The following is an 18284-nucleotide window of genomic DNA, read 5'->3' as shown; positions in this document are numbered from 1 at the left end:
AAGGACAATTTGATTATATTTTGTGAGTGATTGGGTCAGAAGTCATGGCCGAGGTCACGGAAAGGCCAAAAACGTCTTTTTTGCCATTAGTCCTGGAGCCAAGGGGTGTTTGCATCCATTTTATGTCCACAAAATTACCCACCTGATTTTGATAGTGGACCACCTTGGACACATTTTTATCGAGGGTGTTTGTTCTGAAACCCGGCAGTAATGGAGATATTCACTAGTTTGTTAGAAATGCTCTGATGCAAAATCGCTCCAAAAGTTAGGGGTACAGGAAATTAAAATTAACACAACATTGCACACAATTAACCTATGGTTTTGTGTTGGTGCTTAAATTGAAGCTAGTTTAGTTATCTACAACATGAAAACAAGTTCAAGGTCATCAGATGAAAGTCAAGGTCACCAGAGGTCAAAGTGTGACGTAATTTTACTTATGCTTGAAATTAAGACTTTCTTTCATTTGAAGGCCAACAAAAAAACTCATGATGATATAACTGTTTATTTGAATGCACATCTGAATACCATACAATATTAGGTAATTTTAGAAAAAGAATTGAAGTCTCTATCACAAATAGTAGTCCTTTGAGGTTGAGTTGAAAATAGCGAAAATCGGCCAGTTTTGCCAATTACATACATGCAAAAGACAGACATACGGCAGTGCACAGGAACATCATTTAACTTAACAGATATGATAAGAAGGGTACAAAAATAATTTTCCATCAACCTTTACACCAACATTTTAGAAAAATATCAGTTGCATGCATGAAACCTATTTACTAGTGAAACGATTCTATGATACCGGATTTCTACAGCCTGTGTTGTTTGACTGGCAGCTGCAGTAGGGGCAACATGTAATTTGATTTTGTCTGCAAGGACAGCGCTGGGTAGCACAGGCAGAACATTTGCATGGGGGTGGAAAATCATTTGGAAGCAATAACTGCATTCTCTCGGGCAGCAGAGCACAGTAATCCTGATAGAAGCCAAACTCGCACGGGTTTAGTTCTGCATTGTCAAGGCAGTGTAACTGCAAGTATATCCCATAGAATGCTTGAAGTATGTGTCCTTTAACTGAGCGACTACTTGGAGGAAGGTCTAATATAGTCTTCTTGCTGTGATGGTAGAGATGATGCCTCAGCTGGTCCATTGATTTACATGGTGTTCCAGATTTGAAGACGTTCACAAGATACTCTTCAACTGCCGCAAAGTCAATATTGGTTGGATCCTTCCCAAATTCACAGAGATATTGAGCAGGCTTTGCTTTCAAACCAAAAGATTTAGTTCCAAATTTGCTTGATGAATCACAACCAGTAAGGTGATGGAGTGGTAGTATGACTTTGCGGATCTCAGGGTCCATCTTCTCTGCCAAGGTATGCAGTGGTATGTGTCTGGTTACATTTCCCACACCTGCTCTTATCCACAGTTTCTTGAGGCCATAACCTCTCAAGAGATTCCAGTAATGAAGTCCAAGTACCAGGACATCTGTGTCATTTGACAATAAGATGATTAATTGAAGCTCCACCCTTGACAGCATGCAGGGCATGTGGGATCATTCCCACGTCGGCCTCTTCAATTCTGTGATTTAGTTCAGGCAGTTGGATGCTGATATCATTAAAAACACCTCTGCATGGTTTGGTTTCACTAAGTCCAAATGCACTCACCACTATGTCTGCTGTTTGCATTGGGTTCTCCAAAATGTGCTCCCGAATTAACCCTTGGAGCTTTGCTTTGTTCATAGATGAAGCCCAGAATGATTCCATGGTGACTGGTAATGGTGTTCCAGGTGACATATCATTCAGGTCAATTGGACTATTTTTACATCTCCTTGCTCGTTCACAGTCTTTAACTGAGTTCCTGTTTGAATTGTCTTTCTCTGTGTGTTACCTGAGTTTGGGACACATTTGGTTTACTATTCCCTAATGTACCAGCTGGTTTGTCCTGCATTAGGATAGACACAGTGTCATGACTTCCACCAATTCCAGACAAAGTGTTTTCCTCATGATCAAAGTTGTCAAATGCGCCAATAGTAAATCTACTTCGATCAAACTGACTGGGAAGAGGGACCTGACCCCGATTTGATTCAGTGATATATGAAGCCATATCACAATGATAGCGAAGAACCTCATCATAACTGGTTGCAAGTCCAAACCGATTAAACTTGAGATGAGAGTTTTTGACCTGCAAGCATTGTATATTGTTTCTGAGTTCAGCATGTGCAGAGGAGTGCGCTTTCTACCATTGTTCACTATGTAAAACATGACCTGATAAACAGAGAGTATTTTTCTCATTTTTCTATCAGAAATGTCACAGTCATCCAGGTTTTTATGCTGTGAGTTGTCAGGGTCATTGTAATTGCACTTCACATCAAAGTCAAACAGTGTTGAGAACACTTCGGCAACTTCATCTGGAATTGTTATGTCTCTGTACGCTTTCTCAAGTTCATTGGCGTCACAAAATTTGTCATTGAGCTCAAAGTCCTCTTTCAAGAAACAATTCCTTAACAATAAACCACACTGTTTTAGTATATCTGAAGTCATTTCCCTATCAGAGTGTTGTGGCATACTATCTACAGCACTATTCTTGAAGAAGATTGTAGGGGCCTTTGCACTTTGAGGGGTGAAGAATGACACATCATTACCACACATATTTAGCAAATACAGTTTCACATCCCTGTTTCTGAAGGCAGTGACATCTTGATCACCACTCTGTACCACTTTATTGCAACTATCAGATACATATGACAAGTTGTAGCACCTCCCAGAGTTCAAACCTGGTTCAATGTTCTTCATTACATCTGCAAATATATCCAGCTTCTTTTGACCAATGGACGGCAACGCAGACTTGGAGATATATTTGCGGATGCAGTCATTGTGACAGTACAAATCTGCCCCAAATACAGCATCTGCATCTTGCAATTCACTGGTTCGCATGTATACTTCATCCTGAAGAGACAGTGCAGCTCTCAGGAAGGACTTTGCACGGACTTCCTCCGAGATTCGCCACTTCTTGTATACATTGTTGTGTTTTACATGGCCACATATGAAGCACGGCTTGGAGAAGATGTCTACATTTTCTGCACGCGATGCTGGATCCCGTGCTGCAGTTGAGGAACGTCTCCTCATCTGACCACCAGATGAGGTACTCTGCTGTGCACCTGCGTCAGATGTTGCTGCCAGCTGCAATCTCTCAAGATTCCTTTTGTGTGTGTACCGTTTGTAGCAATCATTATTAACATGGTAGACAAACTTCACCTGATCAACATGATTCAGTCTCTCTAACACACAGTCCCCTCTAATGCCAGCAGCTGGGATTACTGCTAATCTGCTATTCTCTGTCCCGGATGTATTAAGGTTGGGTTCATCTCTTTGGCATATGATGCACCTCTCAGGATCAGTGGATTGGCTAGGTATCGGTGAAGCTGTCCGTCTCCGTTTTCTTGGGATATCCGCCATACTTGATGATGTCCCTATGTACTCGTCAGTCCTGAAAAGAAAAAAAAGAGCATCAACCCTTAATCGGTCACATATAGGAAAAGTGTATGGTTTACTTTTTTGCCTTGGTATTATAATTCAACGATACTAGCTAAGATATTTTTGCTAAAAATGCTTTTTTGATTAATTAAATATTAAAATTACAAATTGTTACAAAATCAAAGTAATCAAATTCTAACAAACTAGTAAATATCTCCATTACTACCGGGTTTCAGAACAAACATCCCAACTAAAATTGTGTCCAATGAGGTCCACTATCAAAACCAGGTGGGTAAGGGATGCAATTGAGAAATTTTGCCAATTTTCGCTATTTTCAACTCAACCTCAAAGGACTACTATTTGTGTTAGAGACTTCAATTCTTTTTCTAAAATTACCTAATATTGTATGGTATTCAGATGTGCATTCAAATAAACAGTTATATCATCATGAGTTTTTTGTTGGCCTTCAAATGAAAGAAAGTCTTAATTTCAAGCATAAGTAAAATTACGTCACACTTTGACCTCTGGTGACCTTGACTTTCATCTGATGACCTTGAACTTGTTTTCATGTTGTAGATAACTAAACTAGCTTCAATTTAAGCACCAACACAAAACCATAGGTTAATTGTGTGCAATGTTGTGTTAATTTTAATTTCCCGTACCCCTAACTTTTGGAGCGATTTTGCATCAGAGCATTTCTAACAAACTAGTGAATATCTCCATTACTGCCGGGTTTCAGAACAAACACCCTCGCTAAAAATGTGTCCAAGGTGGTCCACTATCAAAATCAGGTGGGTAATTTTGTGAACATAAAATGGATGCAAACACCCCTTGGCTCCTGGACTACATAACGTGGCCAATTTTTATCTGATTTGCTCTCTCTCTCTCTCTCTCTCTCTCTCTCTCTCTCTCTCTCTCTCTCTCTCTCTCTCTCTCTCTCTCTCTCTCTCTCTATCGCAATTGTAACAAGCATCAGTTCTTCATAGCTTACGCACTAAAACGTCTTCTACTGTCTTGCATGAGAAATCTCCCTTATACTGTATAATAAAGAGCAAGTGGCTTGTTTTATATATATATATATATATATATATATATATATATATATATATATATATATATATATATATATATATATATATACATATATATATATATATATATATATATATATATATATATATATATATATATATATATATATATATATATATATATATATATATATATATATATATATATATATATATATATATATATATATATATATATATATATATATATATATATATATATATATATATATATATATATACCATGCAATTAGTACCAAAATGTGCATAATTCCATTGCTTATCGTGTGATATACAACATGATCTATTATGAATTCTTTTTAGTGAGGCAGATTTGCACCGACTTAGAGCGGTGCCCATATAGCTCGGAAAAGATTCCTGCTCGTTGACTGGTTGGACAAGATAATTCTAACCAATCACATAGCAGGAAATTTTCCAAGTTAAAAGTTGAGAGTCGGTGCAAATGCGCCTCATTAAAGAAAATTGAGTATAGTGATGTCATTACCCTTGTTTATTTATATTTGTATGTTTGTTTGTTTGTTATTAACATAACTCAAAAAATATTTGACCGAATCTCATATAATTTGGTGAGATGATTTTCCATGATTCAAGGACATTTTGATTATATTTAGGGAGTGGTTGTCCCAATTACTCCCAAAATATCATCTCGTTTAGGTAAGACACGTCTTTTTTGCCATATCGTGGCTAATTATTATCTGATTTGCATGAAACTAGTACCAAAATTTGCATAATTCAATTGCCTATCTTGTGATATACAACACGATATAGGCAAAGATATGAGCTCCACGAGTGCCCGTTCTAGTTACCAATGACACTGGCGATGAGAGCTGAAAATTTTGGTTAACAACATTTCTTCAGAAGAAACGATATACTGCCAGGCTGTAGGGGGAGGGGCTGGATGATTTATAATAATTGTATTCTCCAAAAATGAATAATGTTGAAAATAATCAAGCTGCTTGACTCACAATTCCGGACTGCATGCAAAGAGATTAAGGGAGACGAGACATTATGCGAATTTTCAGAAACTCTCGAGGATCGTCCAAGGCCACTGAGTGAAGTTTCAGGTTTTTTTTTTTTTTTTTTTTTTCTTACATAAGGTTATTTCGATATGAAAAGAGGTCTTGCTTAAAGATTCTGTTATAGGTAGGGTTAATTCAACTGTTAATTTACCTCCGCTAAGGAGGTTATATTTTGGAGTCGGTTTATCTTTCATTTAACTGTCTGTGTCTGTGGAAAAGATTACGTCAAAACTAATCAACGGATTTTGACGAAATTTTCACCACAGATAAATCTAAGGTCATGGAAGACCAAACTAAATTTTGGAGACAATCAGGATCCGGATTCTAGATCCTGCTTTGCATTATTCACAATTTTAAAGATTATGTCGAAACAAATTGACACATTGGATTTTCATCAAATTTTAGTAATGAATATATATTATGCATCGGAAGAAACTATGGCATTCTGGAGGTGATACAGAGGAAAATCACGATTCTGAATCAGCATTACACTTTTCACCATGTACTGTACAGTCAGCCTATGGAAAGTGGAAGGCGATTTCGGTAGAATTCAGCTAAAGGTTGGCGGAGGTCTGAAATCTCTGATTGCACTTGTTTTACTTGCATGCCCTTGGCACGAAGTGATGTAAAGTCGTTTTGTCTTTTTTACCTATTTGATGAGAAGTCACTTAAAGAATATCTCAAGTTCTACATTCCACTGAAGTCGTTCCAACTTTTATCTGATTAAATAAGATGAAAGCTCCAATTTACCTCTCTCTAATGTGAGACAAGGCAATATCCTTCCACTAACTTGAAGCTAAATTAATTGACTTTGAGTTATCTTAGTCGTCACAACTTCCAGGGCCAATGACGTGAAACGGAAAGACAGCCTGTTCCATAAACCCTATTTCTCCATGCCTCCCTGTCCTTCCATCAATGCCGAATGAACAGACACAGTGATGGAAAAGGCCAATCTAGGGCTGTATAACCCCATTACTTCAGAGTTAATCGCAAATTCGATTTACTGCCACTTCAGGAAGTTCATTTAACGCCTCGTCTCACCTGTCCAGCTTATCTGAGCATTTCGCTGTGAAAAGTGATCTAGGAAGGTCAGTCATGTGGAAGGCTGTGTGGCAGGAGGGAGATATAATTATTCTTTTATCATTGTTTTTTTTTTTATTTATCTTGCCTATATCATAGAGAGCAAGTGTATGACATGTATATATACATAAGTCATTTTTTACGGCTCCAGTACACTAGTTACCCTTCACCGACTTCGCAGCAGCAAACATCATGTTTTGATAAGCGTATGGTTGTATGTCTGTCTGTTTGTGATTCACATAGCTCAAAAACTATTTGACCGAATCTCATGAAATTTGATGGGATGATTGGCCATAATTTAAGAACAATTTTATTAGATTTTGGCAGTGATTAGGTCAAAAGAGAAGACCACGGTCACGAAAAAAACAAAAAAATCAACTATTTGATTGAGTCTCACGAAATTTAGAACAATTTGATTAGATTTTGTGATTGAATATCAAGTTCATGGAAAGATGAAAATATTTTTGCTATATTGTGGTCAATTTGTATCCGATTTGCATGAAACTTGTACAAAAACGTACATAATTCAATTGCATATCTTGTGATATACTGTACATGATTTAGTGCTATCAATACCCATGTTTATTTCTGTCTGTATATTTGTTTGATTGTGTTTCACATAACTCAAAAACCTATTTGGCCGAATTTTATGAAATTTGGTGGGATGATTGGCCATAGTCCAAGGACAGTTTTGGAAGGGATTGCTTCAAAAGTCAAAGTCAAGGTGACAAGAAGGTAAGTATCATCTTTACTATATCGTGGTGAATTTTTATCCAATTTTCACGAAACTAACGCCTAAATGTGCATAATTCAATTGCCTATCTTGAAATATATACAAAAAAAAGGGGGCGAAGGTAATATCTATTTCTCTCTCTCTCTCTCTCTCTCTCTCTCTCTCTCTCTCTCTCTCTCTCTCTCTCTCTCTCTCTCTCATATATTCGATTGAATATCCAGAAGTAATATCTATTTTTCTCTCTCTATCTATCTATCGATCTATCTATCTCTCTCTATCTCTCTCTCTCTCATATTTTAGATTAACTATCCAGAAGTGATATCTTTTTACCTCTTTTTTCCTCTGTCTTCACTTCTTTCTATTTTCTCTTCTCAATATCCACGATTATAATCATGAATTGGGAGGCCAAGGCATTATTAAGAGAACCCCTGGAGACGGCCACCTGATGTTGTTTTAATCTGACTTGTATAAAAAACATGTTAATTAAGAATAGTTCTGGAAATGATAATAATGTAATATATAGCATTCCTTGTTCAGAGTGTAACCTATTTTATGTTGGCCAAACATAAAAAAGTATACCAGTCAGATTAAAACAACATCAGGTGGCCGTCTCCAGGGGTTCTCTTAATAATGCCTTGGCCTCCCACTGGTTAGGGTCAAGTCACAGAATTGGTTGGTCAAAGACGGAAAAAGTAATCCATGTCAATGACTATTTCCAAACGAATATTGTTGAATCATTTTTAATCTCCTGTACTCAAGGTAGAAATTTGAATATAAGCCCAGGTCTGTTTTCCGTTAATCCAGTATTATCCTTTTATCTAAAATCTGACTTCTCCGGAATTATTAAGAAACTGACAGCTGTTGGATCCCCTTCTCCAAAATAGATACGATGTCTTTATATATGTATTCTCATTACTGAGTTTGATAATGTCCTGAGTGGATGAAAGTACTAACTCCAATCAAGTCTTTTTCATTTTTCCTTTCGTGGCTATAATACACACACACACACACACACACACACACACACATATATATATATATATATATATATATATATATATATATATATATATATATATATATACATGTATATATATACATATATACATATATATACTGTACACACACATATATATATATATATATATATATATATATATATATATATATATATATATATATATATAATATATACATCTCTCTCTCTCTCTCTCTCTCTCTCTCTCTCTCTCTCTCTCTCTCTCTCTCTTATATTTTCAATTGAATATCCAGAAGTAATATTTATTTCTCTCTCTATGTATGTATGTATCTATCTATCTATCTCTATCTCTCTCTCTTTCTATCTATCTCTCTCTATCTATTCATCTATCTATCTATCGATCTATCTATCTCTCTCTCTCTCTCATATTTTAGATTAACTATTGTGACGGGCCGAGAGAAAGTTGTGACTCAAAGACAGGAGTGAGTGAGTTTATTATAGAACACTCTCCTTTATATACAAAAGGTCAATGCAACAGGAAATTTCATGTTCAAAACCGACACGGTCAACAGTGAGAAAACAGGCATGTTTATTCAGGTTCTTTTTAGTGTGAGGGAAGAGCGAAGATACAAGCATAATATATACACAAAATGAAATATGTACGATCGTTTGACACACGGTTGGTACATAGCTCCCCCCCTAAAAATGACATACTGTACATGTTAAATAGGGCGCCTTGATCTAGAGAGGCGAACTATAGGCGGGTCATCTGGCAGGAGATAAGCAGGTTTTAGACGATCAATGGAGACCCAGTTTTCTTTGCCACGAATGTTTAGTAGGAATGCTTTCAGACTGCGTCGGATCACAAGGAAAGGGCCCGTGTAAGGGGGCGTTAGCGGTGGCTTGCTAGTGTCATTGCTCACGAAGATGTACATTGCAGAGTGCAAGAGTGTCGGTATGTGATGCTTCGCTGGTGGCTTGTAAGTCTGGCGGCATGGAGCAAATTTTCCCACGACGTGACGTATGCGCTGAAGATCATCGGAGGAGGTTGTAGAAAGAAAAAATTTGGCAGGGACGACCAACGGATCACCATACACCATTTCAGCTGCTGAGACGTCGAAGGCATTTTTAGGAGTGGTCCTTAGTCCCAGGAGGACCCAGAGAAGCTGAGTAAACCAGTTGGAATCCTTGCAGCGGGACATCAAAGCTGTAGGACATCAGAGTTGTAGGCCGTTGTCTGATGTAGGGTGATGCCCAGGAGATTTGCTAATGATGTACACAATTGAGAGGTGAAAGTGGTACCCATGTCAGAAGTAATATGCTCAGGGATACCAAATCTTGCAATTCATCCTGAGAGTAAGGCAGATGTACATGAGGCGGACGTTGCAGTTTCCATGGGAATGGCTACAGGCCAATGAGTGGAGCGGTCGATGACGGTAAACAGGTAACGATGTCCTTGTGATGTGGGTAGGGGGCCTACAACGTCGACGTGAATGTGTGTGAAACAACGCTGAGGTTGAGGAAAGGTGCCCACTCCTGAATCCGTGTGTCGATGTACTTTGGAAGTTTGGCAAGAAGTACAGTTGCGGACCGAATCCTTAGCATCCTTAGAAATGCTGTGCCAAATGAACTTTGTCTTCAGCAGCTGTGCAGTAGAACGGCATGAGGGATGTGAAAGGCCGTGAATGAAATCAATCACCTGCCGGTGCATGGGAGCAGGAATCCAAGGTTCGGTCTACCAGTACTGACATCACAAAGGATGGTGGTGTTGGAGTCTTCGAAGGGGAAGTCTTCCCAACGAAGGGACGTGCAGGATGTCCTACATACTTGATACTCTGGATTCTGTCGTTGGGCTTCAGCCAGGGCGTTGTAATACAATCCCAGTTGAACGGCAGCCAACGTGTTTCTTGACAGGGCATCTGTAACGCGATTAATTTTCCCAGGGACGTATTGAAGGGTGCAATTCTATTCAGCCACGGCGGAGAGATGTTGGCGTTGAGCGTCAGACTGTCGAGCGCGAATGACGAAGGGCGTACCTTCTAAGAAATGGCGAAAGTGATGGACAGCCAAGTGCACCGCCAGCAATTCGCGATCGAAGGTAGAATAACCCGATTCTGCCTTGGACAGTTTCCTGCTGAAGAAGGCCAATGGGCGGGGTGACCCGTTGACCACCTGCTCAAGTACTGCACCAATAGCGACGTCGCTGGCATCGGTGGAGAGAAGGAGAGGGGCATGTGGGATAGGAAAAGTGAGAGCCGCAGCGGTTGATAGGGCCTTCTTTGTATTGCAGAAGGCCGCTTCTTGAAGGGGACCCCACTTCAGGTCCTTTGGCTTGCCCTTGAGGGAGGCATAGAGGGGAGCATGAGTGGTGCCAATGACTGGCAGAAAACGGTGATAATAGTTGATCATGCCCAAGAATTCCTGCAGAGCTTTGACGGTCGAGGGCGTGGGGAAGTCCTGAACAGCTCCTACCTTCTCAGGGAGGGGATGGACTCCTTCAGGAGTGATGCAGTGCCCTAAGAACAACACTTCGTTGGCGCCAAAGGTACACTTGTGGTACCGGACTACAAGGCCGTTTTGTTGCAGGCGGTCAAGCACGATGCGCAGGTGACGGAGGTGTTCCTCTTTTGAGGAGGAGAACACAAGTATGTCTTCCACATAACATACATAGAAGGGGAGGTCCCCTAAGATGCCATCCATGAGACGTTGAAACGTGGCCCCAGCATTACAAAAGCCAAAACAGGAGTAATTGAAGGTGTATGTACCAAACGGAGTGGTGATGGCGGTCTTGGGGATTTCTTCTGGGTTCATAGGCACCTGATAATATCCCTTAAGGAGGTCGAGCGTAGAGAAAACCTTCGCTTTGTGCAGGTAGGAGGTCACGTCGGCAATGTTTGGGAGGGGGTAGTGATCTGGTTCTGTTTGCATGTTCAGGCGCCTGTAATCCCCGCACGGACGGAGGGAGCCATCTTTCTTCAGAACGATGTGTAAGGGTGACGACCAGGGGCTGGAGGCCTTTTGGCAAAGGCCCATTTCCTCCATTTTGGCGAACACCTGTTTGGCGAGTGCCAATCGTTCCGGTGCCAGACGTCTGAATTTCGTGAAGACTGGGGGTCCCATCATCTTGATATGGTGATAAATACCGTGCTTGGCAGGAGCCGTGGGCGTTTGGTGAAGTTCTGGACGGAAAACTTACATGTACGACGTGAGGAGTGGGCGTAGGCATCTGTGGGTGCGCTGAAGTGGAGAGCGAGGTTGGAGGGGGCGGGTTGAAGAGGTGTCAACAAGTACGAGTCTGCGTTGACCAATCGTCGGTGGGCGACATCGACCAGATGGTGGAAATGAGAGAAGAAATTCGCACCGAGGATTGGCAATGGGACGTCAGCAACGAGAAACTTCCAATTAAATTTACCATTTCCGAACGATAATGTGAGGTTCTCGTAACCGTACGTGGGTATCGCAGATCTGTTGGCAGCTATCAAGCGGACGTCGGCAGACGTAGACAGACTACGTCGTGTCCTAAAGAGTTCCCTTGGCAACAGAGAACGACAAGCTCCCGTGTCTACCAAAAATCGCACGCCCGTTCCTGCATCATGTAAAAAGAAAAGATTAGAAACACGGGAGGCCACCGCCACGAACGATGGCCTACTTACACATTTTTTGGCCACTGACAATCCTTGGCACATTTCTTCGCGGTTGCCCCGAATCTGAAGTGGTAGTAGCAAAACTTCGGCGGATGGGAGGTAGTAAGTGGCTGTAGAAGTCGTTGGTTGGGGCGTGGTGGGTGGTGGGTGGCTTTGTCGCCGTTTCGGCATGTCACGGGGTAGGCGTGTATGTCCTACTGCATTCACGTCAGCTTCGGTTGACGTTGAATAGGTGTCCTCTTCATCAGGGGTGGAGGCGCTGATGGAGGTCTTGAAGTGGCTGTCCATAAGGGCGTCGGCTTTGGTCATCAAGTCCTTTATGGGTAAACTATCGACATCGGGTATGGCAGCGCGTATAGGTCCGGGTAAACGGCGTATCCAAAGGGCACGAAGTAGGTTCACCTCACGAGGAGAGCCGTCTGCATCAGGTTGCAGGCGAGCGATACTGGTCATTTCCCTGAGGGCGTGCGAAGACCTTTGGTCCCCCAACGGTTGTTGCGAGAGCTGAAAAAGTTTTGCTATACGGGCAGCTGGCGACGGCGAGTACTGCTGCAGAAGGTATGTTTTGAGGGCGTCATATGCTGTTGGGGTGTCTCCTTGTTCACAAAGCCAGTCGGATATTTCCCGGAAGGTGTCCTCGGGTATCGCTGCGAGAACATAATCTGCTTTGGTCGTTGAGCGAGTCACGCCCTTGATGCGAAACTGGACTTCTGCGTGCTGAAACCAAGCAAACACCTCTCCGCTGGCGAATGACGAAAGTTTCTAAGGGGGAGCCGCAGCATTAACTTCCGTAGAGTCTGCCATAGTACCAATGACGGAGGGGCGAGGGGGGGGGGGGTGGAAGGCGGGAGGAGTGAGTCAAATTCCTGGGTCACCAATGTGACAGGCCGAGAGAAGGTTGTGACTCAAAAACAGTATGAAAGCAATTGAGTGAGTTTATTATAGAACACTCTCCTTTATATACAAAAGCTCAATGCAACCGGAAATTCCATGTTCAAAACCGACACCATCAATGGTGAGAAAAACAGGCATGTTTATTCAGGTTCTTTTTAGTGCGAGGGAAGAGCGAAGATACAAGCATAATATATACACAAAATGAAATATGTACGATCGTGTGACATACGGTTGGTACACTATCCATAAGTGATATCTTTTTGCATCTTTTTTCCTCTCTCTTCACTTCTTTCTATTTTCTCTTCTCATTTTCCAGGATTATATTTATACATACTCACTCTCATTTTATGCATACTCTCTCTCTCTCTCTCTCTCTCTCTCTCTCTCTCTCTCTCTCTCTCTCTCTCTCTCTCATATATATTAGATTGACTATCCAGAAGTGATATCTTTTTACCTCTTTTTTTTCTCTCTTCACTTCTTTTTAATTTCTCTTCTCAATGTCCAAAAACATATTCAAACATTTTTGCTCTCAATTTACGCATTCTCTCTCTCTCTCTCTCTCTCTCTCTCTCTCTCTCTCTCTCTCTCTCTCTCTCTCTCTCTCATATTTTAGATTGACTATCTAGAAGTGATGTGTTTTTACATATTTTTTTCTCTCTTCACTTCTTTCTAATTTCTCTTCTCAATTTCCACAATTATATTCAAACATTTTCACTCTCAATTTACACATTTTCTCTCCCACTTAAATATAAGTGAAACATGGTATTCCCAAGAGACTGGCCGTGATGACCAGATAAAGGGTTTCCAAACATATAGATCAGACAGAAGAAATAGGAATCAATGGGGAACCGCAATATATGGAAGAGACATAAATCAAGGAAAAGTCTGTGAAAAATACAGCAACACAATGTGAATTGACTGCAGTAGAATTTGAATATGAAAAACTAGTGAATATTGTAGTTTATAGACCCCCAAATACTAGGGATTTTGACAAAATAATAGAAAAAATAGATGATATATGTAGAAACCATAAAGACTGGAATATACTCCTATCCGGAAATTTTAACTTTCCTTTCGTGGATTAGAAAAAAACTGATAGAAGAAAGTGGTTGTATATATGCATATAAAAAAGAGATTAATAGTAGCGCAGAAGATAAGAAGCAATTTGAAAAGCTTCAAGGTATGCTATTGAAACATAATATGCAACAAATAAACCATAGTCTAACAAGAAAGGACAATGTCCTAGATTTAGTATTTGTGAATGAGGTAAATTATGTTAAAGAAATAAGTGTATAACAGGGAATTTCAGACCACAATGTCGGAGAATTACTAGTTCATTCCAAAGCAAGTGCAGGCAGAGATAAACAAAGCACAAAACGATGGGAAGGATATGGAAAATATAATTTTTATAGTAAGAATATAAAATGGTCAGAAATAAATGAAGAATTGAACAAAGATTGTGATAATATACAGGTAAATATGTAATAATCATATATTACATGTTTAAAACACATGACTTAATACGTCATTGTGGAAGTAGAAGCTAGTGTGAGAAGTGCTGTAGTCAGACAGATCATAACAGGATGCGATTAGCATATCTCAGCAATGTAACATTTTTATGAAGAATACACACAAATACGAACTGTGAGAAAGAGTTGTGTCGCCACAGGATGCAGGTGTCTTCCTATACTAATGATTAGTTTACATTATTTGTTTAAATGCTGAGATAACTGACTATACGATATCTGTGATATCGATATTTTAGCCAGTTCTTATCAATACATCATATGGAATGGTCATCCGACCAAACCAGCTATACTCCTGTGATGGAGATGTTAACACTGTTGTTTTTAAAGAATAAACCATTTTAAAGTTAACTTGATTGACTTTACTTAAAGATGTAACATCCCAACTAACATACTCAATGTGTGTTAACAACAGTAGCACACTAATAAATACGGATATACTGTACAAAATACTGGAGAAAATTGTTGAAAAATATGTACCCAAAAAAAAGAAAAAAATAACCATCGGACATGCATACCAAGAGACAGAAGGATCTTATTTCAGAAAATTAGAAAGTGGAAGAAAAATCTTGCAAAAGAAAAAAATATATGGAAAATGATGGAAATAAAATGTAAGGTAGAAAATGAAGAACGAAAGTTTATATAATCGGAAGAAAATGAAAAAAGGGACTTTGAAGAAAGGGCACTTCAAAATATAAAAAAAAAGTACTTTACTCCTACGCAAAAAAAGATGAATAAAGGGAGATAAGAAATAAGCCATCTAAGAATTGAATGACAGTTAACCAATAAACAAAAGGAAATATGCAACATATTAGCAGAAAAATATAAGAGTGAATTCACGCCAAGAATTACGAATGAGAAGAATGAAACAGAAATGAGAGAAGAAAATATTGAATATCTAACAGATATAGATATTAATGAAGCAGATATTGTGCAGGCTATAAGCGAAATTAAAAATGGATCGGCGGCCAGGCCATATGGAGTTCCAGCGATTTTGTTAAAAAAAGCTGCACACACTATCGCGAACCCGCCTGCAATACTGCTACGAAAAAGTGTAGATATGAACGAGATATATGTTAAACATAAATTAGCATATATAGCCCCTATTTTCAAAAGCGGATCAAGACTAGAGGCAAGCAATTATAAACCTGTTAGTCTAACATTACATATTATGAAAGTGTATGAAAGGGTAATAACAAAGAAAATAATGAATCGTTTGGTTAAAAATAGTTAATTTAATATAGGTCAACACGGTTTTGTGCCCGGAAAAAGTACTCTAAACCAATTGATAACACACTATGAAACATATACAAAAATGTGAGGAATAAAAAAGACACAGATGTGGTCTATCTAGATTTTGGAAAAGCCTTTGACAAGGTAGACCACAATATATTAGAGAAAAAAAATGAGAAAGCATAATATTGTGGGAAAAATAGAAAAATGGGTAAAAGAATTCCTGCAAAACAGAAAACAGATAGTGGTTGCAAATGACGAGAAATCAGATGAAGCTCAGGTAATATCTGGCGTGCCATAGGCTACGGTATTAGCTACACTTTTCTTTGTTATTATGATCTCAGACATAGACTGTAATGTTAAAGATTCTGTAGTGAGAAGTTTCACCGATGACACAAGAATAAGTAGAGAAATTACTTGTGATGAACATAGGAACTCATTACAAAGAGATCTAAACAAAATACATGAATGGGTGGAGATAAATAGGATGATATTTAACTCCGATAAATTCGAATCAATAAATTATGGAAACAGAGAAGGAATGGTTTATGTATACAGGGGATCTAATAACGAAACAATCACAAACAAGGAAACAATTAGAGACCTTGGTGTAATGTTAAACAGGAATATGTTATACAACGACCAAATAGCAACACTTGACTATGTGTAGAGCAAAAATGGGAATGATATTCAGACACTTTAAAACAAGAAAAGCTGAACACATGATTATGCTTTACAAAACTTATGTACGTAGTACACTCGAGTACTGCAATGTGATATGGTACCCGCACTACGAAAAGGATATTACACAAATAGAGAAAGTACAAAGGTCCTTTACTGCTAGAATAGAAGAAGTTAAGGGCCTTGACTACTGGAAAAGACTGCAATTTTTAAAATTGTACAGTCTAGAAAGGAGAACAGAATGCTACACGATAATACAAGCATGGAAGCAAATCGAAGGATTTACTGAAAACATCATGGAGCTCAAAATATCAGAAAGAGCAAGCCGAGGTAGATTAATAGTGCCCAAAACTATACCAGGAAAACTAAGGAAGGTGCACAGGAGATTAATCCACTACACACCAGCATCGATAATGCAGTGACTATTTAATGCGCTGCCAGCTCCTCTAAGAAACATATGAGGAGTGAGAGTAGATGTGTTTAAAAATAAGCTCGATAAATACCTAAGATACATCGCAGACCATCCAAGACTGGAAGATGCAAAATACACCGGAAGATGCATTAGCAACTCTCTGGTGGATATACGAGGTTCCTCACACTGAGGGACCTGGGGAACCCAAACATAGAATAAGGCAAAGGTAAGCTAAGGCTCTCTCTCTCTCTCTCTCTCTCTCTCTCTCTCCTCTCTCTCTCTCTCTCTCTCTCTCTCTCTCTTTCTCTCTCTCTCTCATATTTTAGATTAACTATCCAAAAGTGATATCTTTTCATCACTTTTTACTCTCTCTCTTCACTTCTTTCTATTTTCTCCTCTCAAATGCCATGATTATATTCATACATAATCACTCTCATTTTTGCCATACTCTCTCTCTCTCTCTCTCTCTCTCTCTCTCTCTCTCTCTCTCTCTCTCTCTCTTTCTCTCTCTCTCTCTCTCTCATATTTTAGATTGACTATCCAGAAGTGATATCTTTTTATCTCTTTTCTTCTCTCTCTTCACTTCTTTCTAATTTCTCTTCTCAATTTCCACAATTATATTCAAACATTTTCACTCTCAATTTACGCATTCTCTCTCTCTCTCTCCTCTCTCTCTCTCTCTCTCTCTCTCTCTCTCTCTCTCTCTCTCTCTCTCTCTCTCTCTCTCTCATATTTTAGATCGACTGACCTGAAGTGATATGTTTTTACCTCTTTTTTTCTCTCTCTTCACTTCTTCCTATTTTCTTTTCTGAATTTCCACGATTATATTTATTTATAATCACTCTCATTTTATGCATTCTCTCTCTCTCTCTCTCTCTCTCTCTCTCTCTCTCTCTCTCTCTCTCTCTCTCTCTCTCTCTCTCTCTCTCATATTTTAGATCAACTATCTAAAAATTCATATCTTTCTACCTCTTTTCTCTCTCTCTTCAATTCTTTCTATTTTCTCTTCTCTATTTCCACAATTATATTTATACATAATCACTCTCATTTTATGCATGCTCTCTCTCTCTCTCTCTCCTCTCTCTTCTCTCCTCTCTCTCTCTCTCTCTCTCTCTCAAGTGTTTCTGTATGCCGGTGAGTTAGTACACTTGTGTGACCCGATAAATAAGATGATTTAATGCGGATAACAAAAGGCTATCGAGTGCAATATAGCTACAAGTTTTCGTGAATTGTCGGTGATTAGTTTGAGGTCAGAAAAGTGGGATAAAACGTTGGCATAGGATAGTTATCTTGTGAATTACTAAAATCTGATCAAGATGGCGCTGTATAACACAGGTAAAACTTGGAGGGATATTACTGCAACCATCAAAAGTAAATTCCATGAGTTGGCGAAACAAGAACTAGACCATTTGATAACAGAGGTCGCTGGAAGCTCCAACCAGTGTGACGGAAAAATATTCTCAAACATATTGAAACAATATGATCCAACAAACTGGAGCAAGTCTGCGGAAACATCAACAAA

The sequence above is a fragment of the Palaemon carinicauda genome, chromosome 10, assembly GCF_036898095.1.
Source record: "Palaemon carinicauda isolate YSFRI2023 chromosome 10, ASM3689809v2, whole genome shotgun sequence".
NCBI lineage: Eukaryota > Metazoa > Arthropoda > Malacostraca > Decapoda > Palaemonidae > Palaemon > Palaemon carinicauda.
This window is presented reverse-complemented; position numbering follows the sequence as displayed.